The 16,447-nt window shown below is 34.4% G+C and overlaps 1 protein-coding gene across 4 annotated transcripts in view; it reads left to right on the top strand.

Annotated features, from left to right (window-relative positions):
• The window catches only part of LOC115213083 (neuronal acetylcholine receptor subunit alpha-6), a 357,620-nt gene that overhangs the window by 177,907 nt on the left and 163,266 nt on the right, over nucleotides 1-16,447 (top strand). The window lies entirely within an intron of this gene.

Consider the following 16,447-nt stretch of genomic DNA (forward strand, 5'->3'; position numbering starts at 1 on the left):
TTGAAGACATGTTTATAATTGAATCACTTATCACTCGAGTAAATGGAAAATATTCTAAAAACTTAAGGAAAGTGTTTGACTGCCATATGTATATTTCAATTCACTACACAAAAGGTGTTTCATTCTGTGCAAATTCCATTTAGCCGTCAGAACAAATCAAGAGTATGGACTGGAAATTGAAAATAACTTCGAAGAAATAAAAGTAATATTTCAAAAAATAATGATGATGAGCGGAGGAGGAAAGAACGTCATCTGAATACTGACAATTGGTGAAACAAGAAATGATTTAAGGATTGTGTGCATTGACAGGAATAAAATCTGTTTATATTATAATCCACTTTACGTGTACATATGTAAAATGAATTCTTCAATATTAATATCCATATTTCATAATAGATGTTATTTTCAGTTTTATTTATTGCAATTGATAAAGAGTTTTAAAATGACGTAGTTTCGTTTGACCGAAAGTTATTGCTATTTTATATATTCTTAATTGTGATAAACGTAAATCGTCCCATTCTAGTAGCTCTCTAAGTAATATTCAATGTTTGAACAACGTGTGTGTCTGTGTCTGTGTCTGTGTCTGTGTCTGTGTCTGTGTGTGTACAAGCTAACAGAAACATTCATGTATACTTATATAATCATGTATATATGCGTATATGTATGTATTTATGTATGCTGCTCTATGTATGTGCATGTATATATACAGGGTGTCCCAAAAAATGTATACACATAGTGGTTCGGCAAAAGAGAACGATAGAATAAGTACTAGGCTTACAAAGAATAACAAATTTACAATTATTTAAGGTGTGTATACATTTTTTGGGGACACCCTGTATATATGTGTGTGTGTGTTTAAGTGTATATGGTGTGTATGTATGTGTTTATGTGTATATGTGTGTGTTTATGTGTATATGCATATGTGTGTGTGTTTAAGATTGCGATCTGATAATCGTTTACGTCTCCAATCATGAAAAAAATCGATGTCAATCATATTGAATACTTTCATGTATATTTCTTGCGTTTTGAGCCTTGAATGTATCAGTCACATAAGTTTGTTCGCAGTATTTACTATTTTATATGATTAGTTGGCGGAAAATGAATCATATAAGAACAAAACATATTTGCATACCTAATGCATCAACATCGCTGCGAACCATTTGGTCATCAGCTTAATCCCCCACCGTTATATCTAAGATGATAATCTAACGGAATGCTGCGTCACTCTCCGCATGATGATGTAACAGCCAAGGAATATGTATTCAATTATTTGACTGCGTCCATGCTGGATCAACGCCTTTAGTAGAAAAAAATCAATCCGCTAAGTTACGGGGACATAAACACACCAGCATCGGTTGTCAAGCAATGGTGAGGCGACAAACACAGATACATAAACACACATTCACACACACACACACACACACACACACACACACACACACACACATATATTTACGTCGCAAATTCTAACAAAAACTCTATTCGGCAATACTGAAATATATTAGTTCAGCTTTATCTTTAATTAACTATTACTTATATAACTTCAATATTGAAATCATTTGGTTTAAATATTACTCTTCAGTAGCTTTTATTTTTATTACATTTCGTTTAGTTCCAGACTATTGGCACGTTTACTTATTTATATCTTTGTAATTAGATTTGATTTGCCGTTCATTTACTCTCTCTCTCTCTCTCTCTCTCTCACACACACACACACACACATTTCTCAATATTTCTTCACACACTCTAGTATTTCTAATTTGAAAGCAAAAAAGTATTAATGTGTATTATACCGGTGCATAACACGATTGTTTGTGTTAGTGAGTGCTAAATAAAAACAAAAAACAAAAATGGCACTTTTGAAGCCCTTAAGATGAAAAAGAAAAAGAAAGCATTATTCAATAAGATCAAGAAAAAATTTCTTACAAAATAAATTCTTAGTTTTACATCATTTTGTACTTGCAGTGTCTTCTCCTTAAGGTTCAGATAGCAGAAACTAATACTATTTCTTTTTTAAATCTCTCAACGGAGAAAGTAAAATTAACAAAAACGAAAGCAGAAAAAAAAATCGTTTACTAAAACATATCCTTTCTATTTTATATCTCGTAGCACTGTTTCTGTTCTAACGAGAATGCTAAACCAAACATAAGGACAAAATGTTATCGCTCAGTAAGAACATAATTGGATAGGTTCAGCATGCGAGCATATATACGCCTATGAGTATCTATAGACGATATTTCTTTCATGCATGTAAGTCAACAGTATACATGGTATTAACAAAATATGTGATTATAAAGAAATACTGACGTATGTTTGTAGCTGGTATCAATCTGTTATTATCTTGAACAATTATTATATATTTGTGATTGTTACACCAGCACCTGGTTATTCTGGCATATAATACTTAGTAGTTAAGGAATTATTGCAAAGCGGCAGAGGACACGCCAAAGCTAACCTCTTTCTCTTTTCTTGGTCACGAGTTAATAGTAACTAGCGAGCACCGTGAATATTTCACGGAATTAATGGTAAACATATTGGGTTATTTCTGAACACCTTATCCAAAAAACCTGAAAGCGTCGCTTGTGTTGTGTCTGTTTCGAAAGATAATCGCTTATCTGCTATCATTAAAAAATGAATGAAATTAGAATACGATGATTACTTAATGCACTTTATATATACACATTATATACTTCATGCACAACTCTACAGACTTAATAGACAGCACTCTCCCTATTACTCTCTCATTCTTTGCCTTACCCTCTTTTCTCTCTTACTTTTCTTTCGATCTTCGTCTTTCCCTTCAACTAATCACGTGAAAGTGTTACAGACGGGCTAAGTAACGGAGAAAAAACAGTTTTAAAAATTACACATTTCACTCGCCGTTACCTCTTCCTTCCTTTCCTCTATCTTCCCTTCCCCCATCTCTCTCCTCCCTCCACACACTCCTTCCTACACACTCCCTTTCCCCCTTTTATGGACAGGTTAAGTAACGAAGTGACAGGAAGAATTATTATAAGATTGGTCTCTTTTCAATTCACTTATATAATGAAGTAGTATATAATTACTGTATGTTCAAACTGATTCATCAAAGTAAGTACAAAACTATCTAGTAAAATATTTATCTGAGATAAACATTTCCCAGATTTAAATCTCTTAAAATATTTTTTACGCGTGAAATCCTTGTCAAAAAATGACCAGATTCATATATACATAAGTCAGTAATAAAATATTTAATGCGAAAAGCATTAAATAACGGACTAGAATTAATTAAGCGCTGGGGTAAAACAACATTAGTCATCGACTGATATGATTTTAATTATTTTGGCAAGTTCTAAAGACTACTGCAGCCATAGCGAACGTAGGCTTCATCGTAACTGGCAGATGTAGAAATAATAGTAAATAAGTGCACCTATCCGATCGTTATTGATCACGAAGTGTTCCGATATCTAATTTATTAACTTCAAAGGAGGGCAGTCATGTGATGTTAAGCGAGATTGTATACAAGTTTATAATAATAGTAAAATCTAAAAGATTGATAAAATAATCCAGTTCACTGTCTTCCAGACACAGGCAATATCATTAAAGAACATATTGAATCTTTTATGTTCCATCTTTTACGTCTTATTCACATTAGACTGCGGCCATACTTGGGCACCAGTTTGAAGAGTTTAGTCGAACAAATCGGCCACTATACCTATTTTTTAAAGCCCCGTACTTACTCTATCGGATTTTTTTGCCGAACCGCTAGGTGTCAGAAGCTTAAATATAAACATGTACATATATATCTGTGTGTGTGTGTGTGTGTGTGGTGTGTGTGTGTGTGTGTGTGTGTGCGTGTGTGTGTGTGTGTGTGTGTGTGTGTGTGTGTGTGTGCGTCCGTGTGTGTGTATACAAATTTGCCCCAGTATGGCCGCAGTCAAATGACTGAAACAAGTAAAAGATAAAATATATTTTTTACCTTTCATCTTTTACTTGTTTCAGTTATTAGCCTGCGGCTATGCTGGGGCACGACCTTGAAGAATTTTCAGTCGAATGTGTCGACTCTAGTACTTAATTCTTTAAGCCTGGTAATTATTCTACAGGTACCTTTTGCCGAACCACTAGATTACAGGGATGTAAACACACAAGCACCGATCTTCAAGTGGTAGGGGGGCAAACACAGACACAATCACACACGGCAGGCTTCTTTCTGTTTCCGTCTACTAAATCCACTCACAAGGCTTTGGTCGGCCCCAGGTTATTTGAAAACATTAGGCCAAGGTGCCACGCAGAGGGATTGAACCCTGAACCATGTGGTCTGGTTCTTATCATACAGTCACGACTTTTTTAAGATTCGGAATGTTTAGTTGTGAATGACAATGAATATATTGGTAATATATTGTGTTGCTCAAACACCACTACTTATATATGTATATCAGTTGAAGAAGAACAGTTTCTCTCTAAAATGTTTTTCCAAAATAACTACCAGTCTTTTCTTTCTCCATGGATGGAAGCACTCCGTCGGTTACGACGACGAGGGTTCCGGTTGATCCGATCAACGGAACAGCCTGCTCGTGAAATTAACGTGTAAGTGGCTGAGCACTCCACAGACACGTGTACCCTTAACGTAGTTCTCGGGGATATTCAGCGTGACACAGAGAGTGACAAGGCCGGCCCTTTGAAATACAGGTACAACAGAAACAGGAAGTAAGAGTGAGAGAAAGTTGTGGTGAAAGAGTACAGCAGGGATCACCACCATCCCTGCCGGAGCCTCGTGGAGCTTTAGGTGTTTTCGCTCAATAAACACTCACAACGCCCGGTCTGAGAATCGAAACCGCGATCCTACGACCGTGAGTCCGCTGCCCTAACCACTGGGCCATTGCGCCTCCACTCTTTCTCCGTACCCCAGTTATAATTGAAATATATAAGCTTCTCTGATTTATATTAAATGGTTCTAGTTAGAATGGACACTGCTTCCTAACACGGACACTGGGGCAATGATATTTTTGACGTCTCGTCTCAATTAACAGCTATGATAGGCTAGAAGAAAGTGTGTATTGCTTTACGGTTGCACGGGAAGGAATTACACTTACTTAGCCTTCTTGTTAAACTTCTAAACAGGGGCAAACGAATGAGGCTCTTACTTGAACATTCGAAATACAGAAACTTGACCCGTGCCCGCTCTTATCTTTTAACTTAATATCTCAGAATTGAATTTTAGAAAGTTGAGATGTCACCATAAAATAAGATATTCACCTCCAATAAAGTATTGCTGAGATCTAATAGTGGGGGAATAGACAACTGGGGGAATATGAAACTGGGATAGAAACAGCAATATATAATGTTTATGACCCAATGTAGAAGATTCTACACAGTAGCTTGATAGGCAAGATTTGCCCAAGAAGACAGACAAAACATACCAGCCGAATCTCAAGTCATATTCTATCGTTTTTACAATAAGGGAGGAAATGTTTGAGTATGTATCTTGAAACAAACTAACAGGACTGAATGATATCAAAGAGAATGTCCTCAGCTACGTTTGCTCTATCTAGGTGTACCAAGGATTCATCAATGGCATACATTTGCTCAATTTACTTACAGATCATATGTGGAGGCGCAATGGCCCAGTGGTTAGGGCAGCGGACTCGCGGTCATAGGATCGCAGTTTCGATTCCCAAACCGGGCGTTGTGAGTGTTTATTGAGCGAAAACACCTAAAAGCTACACGAGGCTCTGGCAGGGGATGGTGGTGATCCCTGCTGTACTCTTTCACCACAACTTTCTCTCACTGTCACTCTTACTTCCTGTTTCTGTTGTACCTGTATTTCAAGGAGCCGGCCTTGTCACTCTCTGTGGCACGCTGAATATCCCCGAGAACTACGTTAAGGGTGCACGTGTCTGTGGAGTGCTCAGCCACTTACACGTTAATTTCACGAGCAGGCTGTTCCGTTGATTCGGATCAACCGGAACCCTCGTCGTTGTAACCGACGGAGTGCTTCCACCGAAACCACAGATCATATAAAAATCAGAAAATAATGCTACATGTAAGTAAGTTTTACATATTGTAAGTAGTAAATAAGGATTTCATAATTTCGTTTCAGAGCAATACAGTTGTAATGTTTCAATGTATAGAGTGATAACAAATGATAATCCTTAAACTATTCTGAATTATCATAAGAAACGATCTCTATAAATAGAATTTTGTGATAAGAGAATATATTGTTATGGTTATTCTCTTGTTACATCAGTTTCAAGACAGAATATTTCAGTTTGATATAGAAAAGTGCAGTTTTCCATCATCGAACAGGCGCATCACGCATGGACTCACAGATGTATACGCCACCATAAATAGATTTAAATGTACTTATGTGATATAGGTTCGTACTAAATATGTGCACCTAATGTATCAGGTTTAAACACCTAACTATAAATGCATCGATATATACTTACATGACTGTATATGGACATACACACTAATATGAAAATCTAAATCCGTAAGTGAATGCAAATATATACACATAAGTATATAAATATAAATATACATAAGTAAGATTACGCACAGAAGCACGCGCACGCGCGCACACACAAGTACACACATGTGGAACGAGGGAGAAAGTTGTATATGCATATATGTATATATATATATATATATTATATATATATATATATATATATATATATCAGCATATGTATATATGTGTGCGTATACATGGTCATACACAAATACAGATATATATATATATATATATGTATATATGTATATGTATATATATGTATATATATATATATATATATGTGTATGTGTATATATATATAGCACACATATATATAGAGAGTACATATATAAGTATACGTATACATATATATATATATATATGTATGCATATATAACATGTGTGTGTGAACGTGTGTGAAGAGATACTCTCTAGGGAGAGTGAGAGTAAGAGAAAGATGAGTAGCCATTTACAATCTACATAATGAACATACGCACACACCACACATACACGCATATATATATATATATATATATATATATATATATATATATATATACATACATATATATATATATATATATATACATATATATGTATGTATGTATGTATGCAAGTATGTATGCATGTTTGTGTGTGTGTAAATATATGTTTATATCTGTACGTATATAGGGACCAAGTTAATGACAAAGAAAGAAGGAGAGTGAGAAAGAAAGACAGGGAGACTTTTTAAAACAGTCTTGAAATAGTTTTGATTAACGGCTTACCTTTGCAGAGCTATAGGGAATAATCGATGATCTTATTGAATTATCCAAATGAAGTAGAAAGACATTTTGTAAAGTGAATTGATTATTCTTAGTGATCGATCCCGAAATTATTACACAGTAAATATATCTTTACTGATATAGAGAAATTTCAGACTTCCTAATTTAGTTCTTAGTGCACAAGTATACAACTACTGGTTTCATTTCAAGTACACATATTCAAATACAATATACTCCAATAAGAGCTGTAGACATACAAATATGCATTCGATACAATTCATACATATTTACATACCTAAGTCCATGTAAGTACAAATACACATACAAACACACACATATATACATTAACAATATATATATATATATATATATATATATATATATGTGTGTGTGTGTGTGTGTGTGTGTGTGTGTGTGTGTGTGTATCTATATATATGTATATATGTATGAATGTATGTATCTATGCATGTTTATATGTATGTTCATATATAGTTGAGAAAATTTTTGCTTTCCCTAAAAACTGCTAAAAGTATCTGCATAAAGGACCCAGGACCAGAAGAGAGTTTGATATTTACTATATTTTCATTGACAGACACTTCACAAGGTATATGAATCTTAATAACTGTATGAATGTAGGGAATAGGCAGCAAGACTATGAAGTCAGTATAAGGAAATTAAATCTTTACACACACATATAGAGTAAGTCGACCCGTGACCCGGGTAAGACCACGTCCTAGACCTGTTTCACTCTAAGTCACATCTCGAGTACTGTGTCCCTATTGCTGATGAAACTTCATAGGAGTCCTAAAGCCTGAAAGGGATTCGCACATCGTCCACGCAGATGTGCATACATATATTGATAAAATCAACACCCACCCGTATCTATGTGTGTATCGTACTTGGTGCGTATCCGCTTTAAATGGGCCGGTTACTGCACTATTAGTCCTGAGATAACATCGCTCACGGATCTGCAATGTTAAATACACAATATATATCAGATAAAGAGAAAACTCCATCCCAGCAGCGGCCAGGAAGTGCATGTGTTTGGTGGTGAGCATGCGACGTTGAAAAGGCCCAAATGTCAAAATCTGGCACTCATTCTCGGTGGCCGTTTGGGGAAAAATTCTACTCTCTTTTTACCTCTGATATTGATATCAGGGACATTAATATCATGCGTTTTTAACAGAGCAGGCCCATAGCATGTGTTCTGAGAACAAATACTAGGAGAACTGGTCTACCGGCAGTTTGTATACATTAAGCATGATGCACAGCTTGCTACCAAATACTGATTATTATTTTGAGTATATACTCCGTAAACAGGCTGTGGATGTGTGTGTGTGTAATTATGTATACATACACAGAAACACACACATGCTTATATAATTACACACACGCACACACATCCACAGTCAGTTTACGGATTATGTATGTATCTATATGAAGTCAACCTGAGTTGTAAGAAATGCATTGCAATTCAATGTTTCGTTTAATAAAACTTTCCTCATGCACAAGAAAGTAAAATGTAAGCACAATGATAATTGATACTTACTCTGAATAGGAAAGGTTTCAAGAAATTAGGTCTAATATCACGATGATATTATTAGCTAGAAAGAACAACGTTTAAATCTTGTTTTGGACGCATTTAAATCTCGATTTTACTGCATCAGTATAGCATACTGCTGTTCTTATCCGAAAAAGATATAGACAATTTAACATATATAGAGGAAAGCTCAGTCCCTAACTAGTGTTACTGACATAATTAAATAAATAGAAAATACGACAAAAAGAGGATGAATATAGATAGACATTCGGTAGTAAGAGGAATACTTGACAAACACCACATAATTAGCCTTTGCGAGATATTTTTCAATGGGAATGCTCAAAAAGTTTTATAAAATCATGAATTACATGAGCCAGCTGACGTGTATAGAGTTGAAATATAGAGGGAATTTGCTAACCTTTGATACGCGAAATAAAAAGAAATATGTCATCTTGTAGGAAGATGTGTGCATATGTGTATCTAAGACGTAAAACAAATATTGGCTCCTCTTAAAGTTATTACTTAATTACTACTATCTAATAAACAATTAGGTACTTATTTAGTTGGTAGATCTTACATCTAATATAAGAATTGTGTAAGGAATTGATAAAACTGTTTGCTTGTGTGTGTGTGTGTGTGTGTGTGTGTGTGTGCGTGCGTGCGTATGTGTGTGTGTGTGTGTGAGCGTGTGTGCGTGCGTGTGTATGTATGTGGGGGCGTGTGTGTGTGTGTGTGTGAGTCAGCAAGCGAGCATCTAAAAAATTGTAAGTATAAATATTCCATCTTTCCCCTTGTGAATGATGAAAAATATGACTGACATGTTTAATGAAACTACAGTATGGTATATCTTAAAGTGTGTTTTAGAATGCTGCAGATGTTAGAATTGGTCGTAACTAGAATCAAGAATATTGTTTCCTTTCTGACAAAAATTAAGAGTCGGAAAACTCTCAAGACAAAAAGAGAAATGCAATAATAGAAGTTTTCACAAAATTCTTGGAAATAGCTCAAAAAAGAAGTTCAAAAGATAATAATAGCAAATCTTGGTTCAGTATTAACAAAGAATATATTGTAAACGTAGAATATAAATATACTTGCGCCAATACAAATTGCGGCAGATCGTATTTTCTGATTTGTGTCTAATTATAATAATTATTATTATTATCCTTTATACTACTTTTAAACAAAGCATTTTATGTTATTTGGTTTAACTTTTCCATCTTCCACTCTCTCCATCTCTCTCTCCCTATTTCTGTGGAAATATGTATATATATACATATACATATACATACATACATACATACACACATACATACATACATACATACATACATACATACATACATACATACATACATACATATATATATATATGTATATATATATATATATATATATATATTTATATATGTATATATACATATGACATATATCAATGAGCGTGTGTGTGTATGTGTGTGTGCATTTTTGTGTGTGTATGTGTGTGTGCATTTTTGTTTGTGTATGTGTGTGTGCGCGAGCGTGTATGCGTGCAGGTAATTATGTGTGTATATTACCATAGGTAGAGGGAAAATAGATAAAAAGCAAGAGATGAAAACGACAAACAAAATGCCGCAAAATGTATTGTTTAAACGTAACATTAACGATAATTAGAATAAGCAGATTCAAAGAGGACAATACACGCATTATACATACATAACTACATACATATTATACATACATATTATACATACATATAAACACACGCACTCACACACACAGACGCACATACAAGCAGATTTTACGACAACACTGTGATTCATATCAAGTTGACATTTTTTGAGATGTGTTTCGTGCACTAAGAATGTTGCATGAAGTGTTGGAATTATGTACAAGAGATTTATCCTGAGAATATTTTCAGCATTATTTATATTTGTATGAACAGGACGAGTTGACAAAATCGCTACTGCGCCAGACAAAACGCTTAGCAGCGTTTCTGACGGTTTTACCTTCTGATTTCGAATTTCGTGGAGGTAGACTTAGCCTGTTGTTCACTGAGATTTGATAAAATAATAATCATACGAGCACTGCCGTTGATATAATCAACTAGCACCCACCACAAAGCGAAATTCAGACCTTGTGAATATAGACGAAATAATTGTTAATACTTGCTTGTATCATTACGTATATCACTGCGCATAAAGAATTGAATATTTAATCAGTAATGTTTCACATTTAAAAAAAATCTGAATATTTTCATAATAATAATAATAATAATAATAATAACAACAATAACAACAACAACACCGACGACAACGACGATGACGATGATGATGATAATAATAATAATAATGATAATAATAATAATAATAATAATAATAATAATAATAATAATAATAATAATAATAATAATAAATAATAATAATAATAATAATAATAATAATAATAATAATAATAATAATAATAATAACTTTTTTTTCTTTTTCTTTTTTTAAAAATTTATTTATTAGACATTCACTAATACAACACAAAAAACAAATATATGGCACACTAGGCAAACAACAACGTGAACTTCCAACCTGTTGTCTCTTGAGGTCTCTGGGTGAGACTTGGAGCCAACTTGTACAAACATAAAGCAAAAGTCAAACATAGAATAATAATAATAATAATAATAATAATAATAATAATAATAATAATAATAATAATAATAATAACAACAACAACAACAAAAACAAAAACAACAACAACAACAACAACAACAACAACAACAACAACACAATAATAATAATAATAATAATAATAATAGCAAAAGGGGCTGATTGCTACCTAGCTCAGATACCAGGAAACCCCAAAATGGCAGAAATTCAAAAGATAGTGCTTATGGGAACTGCCCATATCCTACGCAAAATACTTTCTATGTAATCTCAAGTTTTAAAACAAGCACATAATTTTCTTATGGTTTCTTAAACATTCTCTAAAACAACACTGTGTACAAAACCAAATATATGGCACCCTAGGCATAACACCAACACGAACTTCTAACTTGTTGTCTCTTGAGATCTCTGGGTGAGACTTGGAGGCAACTTGTACAAATGTAAAGCAAAAGTCAAACATATAATAATAATAATAATAATAATAATAATAATAATAATAATAATAATAAGAAGAAGAAGAAGAAGAAGAAGAAGAAGAAGAAGAAGAAGAAGAAGAAGAAGAAGAAGAAGAAGAAGAAGAAGAAGAAGAAGAAGAAGAAGAAGAAGAAGAAGAAGAAGAATCCTTTCTACTAAAGCACAAGGACAGAAATTTGAGCGGAGGGGACTAGTCGATTATAACTACCATAGTGTTTCACTGGTTCTTAATCTATCGATCCCGTAAGGATGAAATGCAAAGTCGACCACAGCGGAATTTGAACTCAGAATGTACCATAATTTGTTTACTTTCTGAATTTAGATTATGTCTGGCTTCCTGTTCTCTATCTCATGTTCGCACTGAATCATAAAATCCCACATTATTATTATTATTATTATTATTATTATTATTATTATTATTATTATTATTATTATTATTATTATTATTATTATTATTATTATTGTTATTATTATTATTATTATATAGCAAATTGCTGCAATCTGCATACATTGAATTCTAATTCATGTAGCGTGAATGCTCCGAATTTTGCAGTTTCCTCTATTTTATGGAATGATGTGCTTCATGAGATGTTTCTAAAATGACATATTTTTGTTAGAAGAATGTAATTGTGATTATCGAATACAAAAAATATTTTTGTCACGTAAATGATTCAAATCGGGATATTTTATCCCTATATATATGCTATACTTCTGTGTGACAAATATCATTCTCATGATGTGCAAATATCTTTGATGAATTTGTACTTCGATCATAGTATTTTCTCTTGAATTTTTCGGATTCATATATCATTTGATGATCAAATTAACATCAAATGATCTTTTTTATGATCACTGAAAGAAAAAGCTTTTGAATAATCTGATAGAAACAGATAACTAAACACTCCAAATATGTTGGTAAAGGAACGTGTGAACTGGTAATAGAAGACCTTAGAAAATTTAAACATGTATTTAGTTAACGGTTCGAAGCGAATTTGTTAAGTTCAAAACAGGTTCACAGAAGTTAGCTGCTTTAAGACAAATTCTCGCTGGTCGTGACAAGAGATTTCCTTCCAAACAATTGCTAATGGAATTACCAGCTCATATGCAGATATTCATTAATGAAATCTGTATGTGAATATAAGCATGGTTTGCTCTAAACTGTGAAGGCACATGGCTCAGTGGTTAGAGCGTCGAAATTACGATCGTGAGGTTGTGAGTTCGAATACCGGACCGTGGTGCGTGTTGTGTTCTTGAGCAAGACACTTTACTTCACGTTGCTCCAGTTCGCTCAGCTGTAGAAACGAGTTGCGACATCAAGCTGTATCGGCCCCTTTGCCTTTTCCTCGCATAACACTATTAGTGTTGAGAGGGGTCTGGTGTGCATGGGTGACTGTTAGTCTTCCATAAACAACCTTGCCCGGACTTGTACCTGGGAGGGTAACATTCTAGGTGCAATGCCATGTTTAGTCATGACCGAAGTGGGGTCTCAGCAGCTCTAAACCATATTTATGGACACAAAACTCGCCAGAACAAATCTCCTTGTTTAACATAAACAAAAATTACGACCCTCTATAGTTGGATGAGAAGACCAGATTCCTCTTCTAGTGTGTATATATCTATTTCTCGCTCTCTCTCTCCTCTCTCTCTCTCTCTCTCTCTCTCAATGTGTGTGCGCGCGCCTGTGTCTCTGTTTGGTTTAACCTATTCTAAATGAGTTAATATGATGCACAATACAACATGCCCGATAAATTATAACATTAAAGAGTAAATCGAATCATGACATAAGTTTCAACTATTGATATGGAGCAGAGTTTCGCAAGAGAGAAAATCGCGTGAAATAATCATAAAGTCGTAAAATACTCATTTAGCATCGAGGTATATTTGTCCTTTTAAACCGAATTAACGACTTTTTTCATCAGTTAGTTTAAGCAAACGGCAGAATAGTAATTATCCGATTAGATACGTCCTTGCAAGACAAACCCAACGTATGGTCCTTGTGTGCATTCATAGGTACTTACATGTATACTTAAGCATATGCGTGTGCCTAATATACATACACAGACAGACATAATTATAAACACAACCAAAGATTCACATACAGAAATATACATACGTATATTATGATTTTATGAGCACTTACAAGGCAAACCAAGTATTTTAGAACATAATATATTCAATTATTGTGTAAGAGATACACGCGCAAGAATTAATACATGCGTGTGTGTGTGTGTGTGTGACTGTATACACATACATACATACAGACAGACAGATAGATAGATAGATAGATACATACATATATACATACATCATTTAAATATATATGAGCATTTATAGATATGCAACTATATGCATAAGAATACATACATAAAACAAAACATACAAATATGTACACATACATACACACATACACATACATACATACATACATACATACATACATACATACATACATACATACATACATACAGAAATACCATGTTGATGTTGAAATTCCAATGAAGGAACCTTGACTCTAGGTTAGATACCGGCTCTTTCTCTTTTGGCAAGAAATCTTGAAATAAAACTGAATAATGACATACATACATACATTAAAGAGTAAATCGTTGGAAGATTGTTGAGAAAGATGAAACAGTCTTCTCAAGACGAAGTTGTGTTTCGCGAGACCAGACATGTTTTGCTTTATGCAGTGCAATGTCAGAAACGCTGCACACGAGAGGAATGCATACGTCAGTCGGTTCTTCCAGGAAACGAACTTTTCATTGACTTGTGGAGGGCCTACTCTCGTATTTCTTTCTTTTCGTATTGTTTACATGCATGTTCCAAAATTTCAAATGATTTCATTCATTAAAACTTAATGATTAAAACTTCTATGTGTCAGTCAAGTTTCTCGTATCACGGACAAAATACCAGCTTCCAAATCCTCATTTCTGATTGGGTAAAAATGATCAAACTTAAAACCTCTGTAATATTTTTCTAAAACACTTTTGAAACAAGGGAATTATAAAATTAGCCAACTTTGAAGATTTTCACTTAATTTCAAAAATGTTTTAAACTGTGACAGCAACTGAAAATATGTAATTATTTATAAAATTTATACTATGAACACTATAAATACTATGTTATGGCTTATCAGACTATTACTATAAGTATTTGTCTTTTGAAGATGTAGTAATTATTGAACACCATTACATAACTAATACTATAAAAGCCAACAGTAATGAATTAATGAATCATATAAAAATGGAATGTTGCAATTAATTAGTTATGTTTTCACTGTGATTTCATTATATATACATAAAAGCATATATACACACACATACACACATGCACGCACATACACATAAAACAGTAGCTGTCACCAGATATGTACAGACACAAAAAATGTCGATGACAAGCGTAAGCAATCGCTCACATAAACACACATGTAAATACGGACACACACGTATACGATCACACATGCAAAATACATTTACAAAGTATTTTTCGAGTAGTGAGACTGAATTCAAAGCTAGTTGTGGTATGAAAAACTTCCACCGCACACACACGTATATATATATATATATATATATATATACACACACACACAGACTCACACGAATATATATACACACACACACATTCATGTACGCCCCCCCCCCCACAAACACACATGTACACACGCACAAGATGAACTCACGACACTAGTCATCAGTTGTAGCAACGGATTAGAGACAAACTCGCGAAGGCCTTCAGACATCAAGCCCGCTACCAGCGATCTCTAGCGACATTGCACCAACGCTACAGAAGCGACAACAGCTTTCTTCTCTACTCCAAGCTCGAAGAGGTAGTTGACAGGGAGCTGTTAATTCACCGCAATAAGCGTCTTCGATATCAGAATAATCATGAAACCTAGATAATCAATCACTTTAATTCCTACCAGGCAATGAGGGAAGACGACTCACTGGTCGACATTTCTACAGGAAAGTACACTGGAGCTAAGATGCCCGATTTCATCAGTTTATTTATCCTAGCTACCCTACGGAAGCGCGCAAACATACCCGTACCTCAGTCCTGTGTGGAGATGATTGTCTGGCAATAAGAAGCCATATGGCCTACAACGTCGGCGGCAAGTTCAGGAAGGATATCATATAGATATTCAATGAATTCGGCCTCTATATATTAGTTACACCCAATTTGACAAAGCTCGACTTCTTGGACGTAACCCTAAACTTCAACTGTTACAGAAAGCTCAGCAAGGAAACTGTTTCTGTTCTCATGAACTCCGGCCAGCCCCGTAATTAGAAGAATTCTTAAACTATCAGTGGAGAGAGAGAGATAGAGAGACCTTCCTAAGGGCTGCCACTCCACTATAACTGGGTACTAGAGAAGAGAGGATTCACTGAGATAAGGAATTATGTACGTTATTTAAATTTGAAAGATATTTGTCCTCATCTTGTTTGTTATTAACACACCGTTTCGGCTGATATATGACATATATGCCCACGAGCATATGGCGTAGTGGTTAAGAGCGCGGGCTACTAACCCCCAGATTCCGAGTTCGATTCCAAGCAGTAACCTGAATAATAAT

Source organism: Octopus sinensis, linkage group LG6, assembly GCF_006345805.1.
Source record: "Octopus sinensis linkage group LG6, ASM634580v1, whole genome shotgun sequence".
NCBI classification, from domain to species: domain Eukaryota; kingdom Metazoa; phylum Mollusca; class Cephalopoda; order Octopoda; family Octopodidae; genus Octopus; species Octopus sinensis.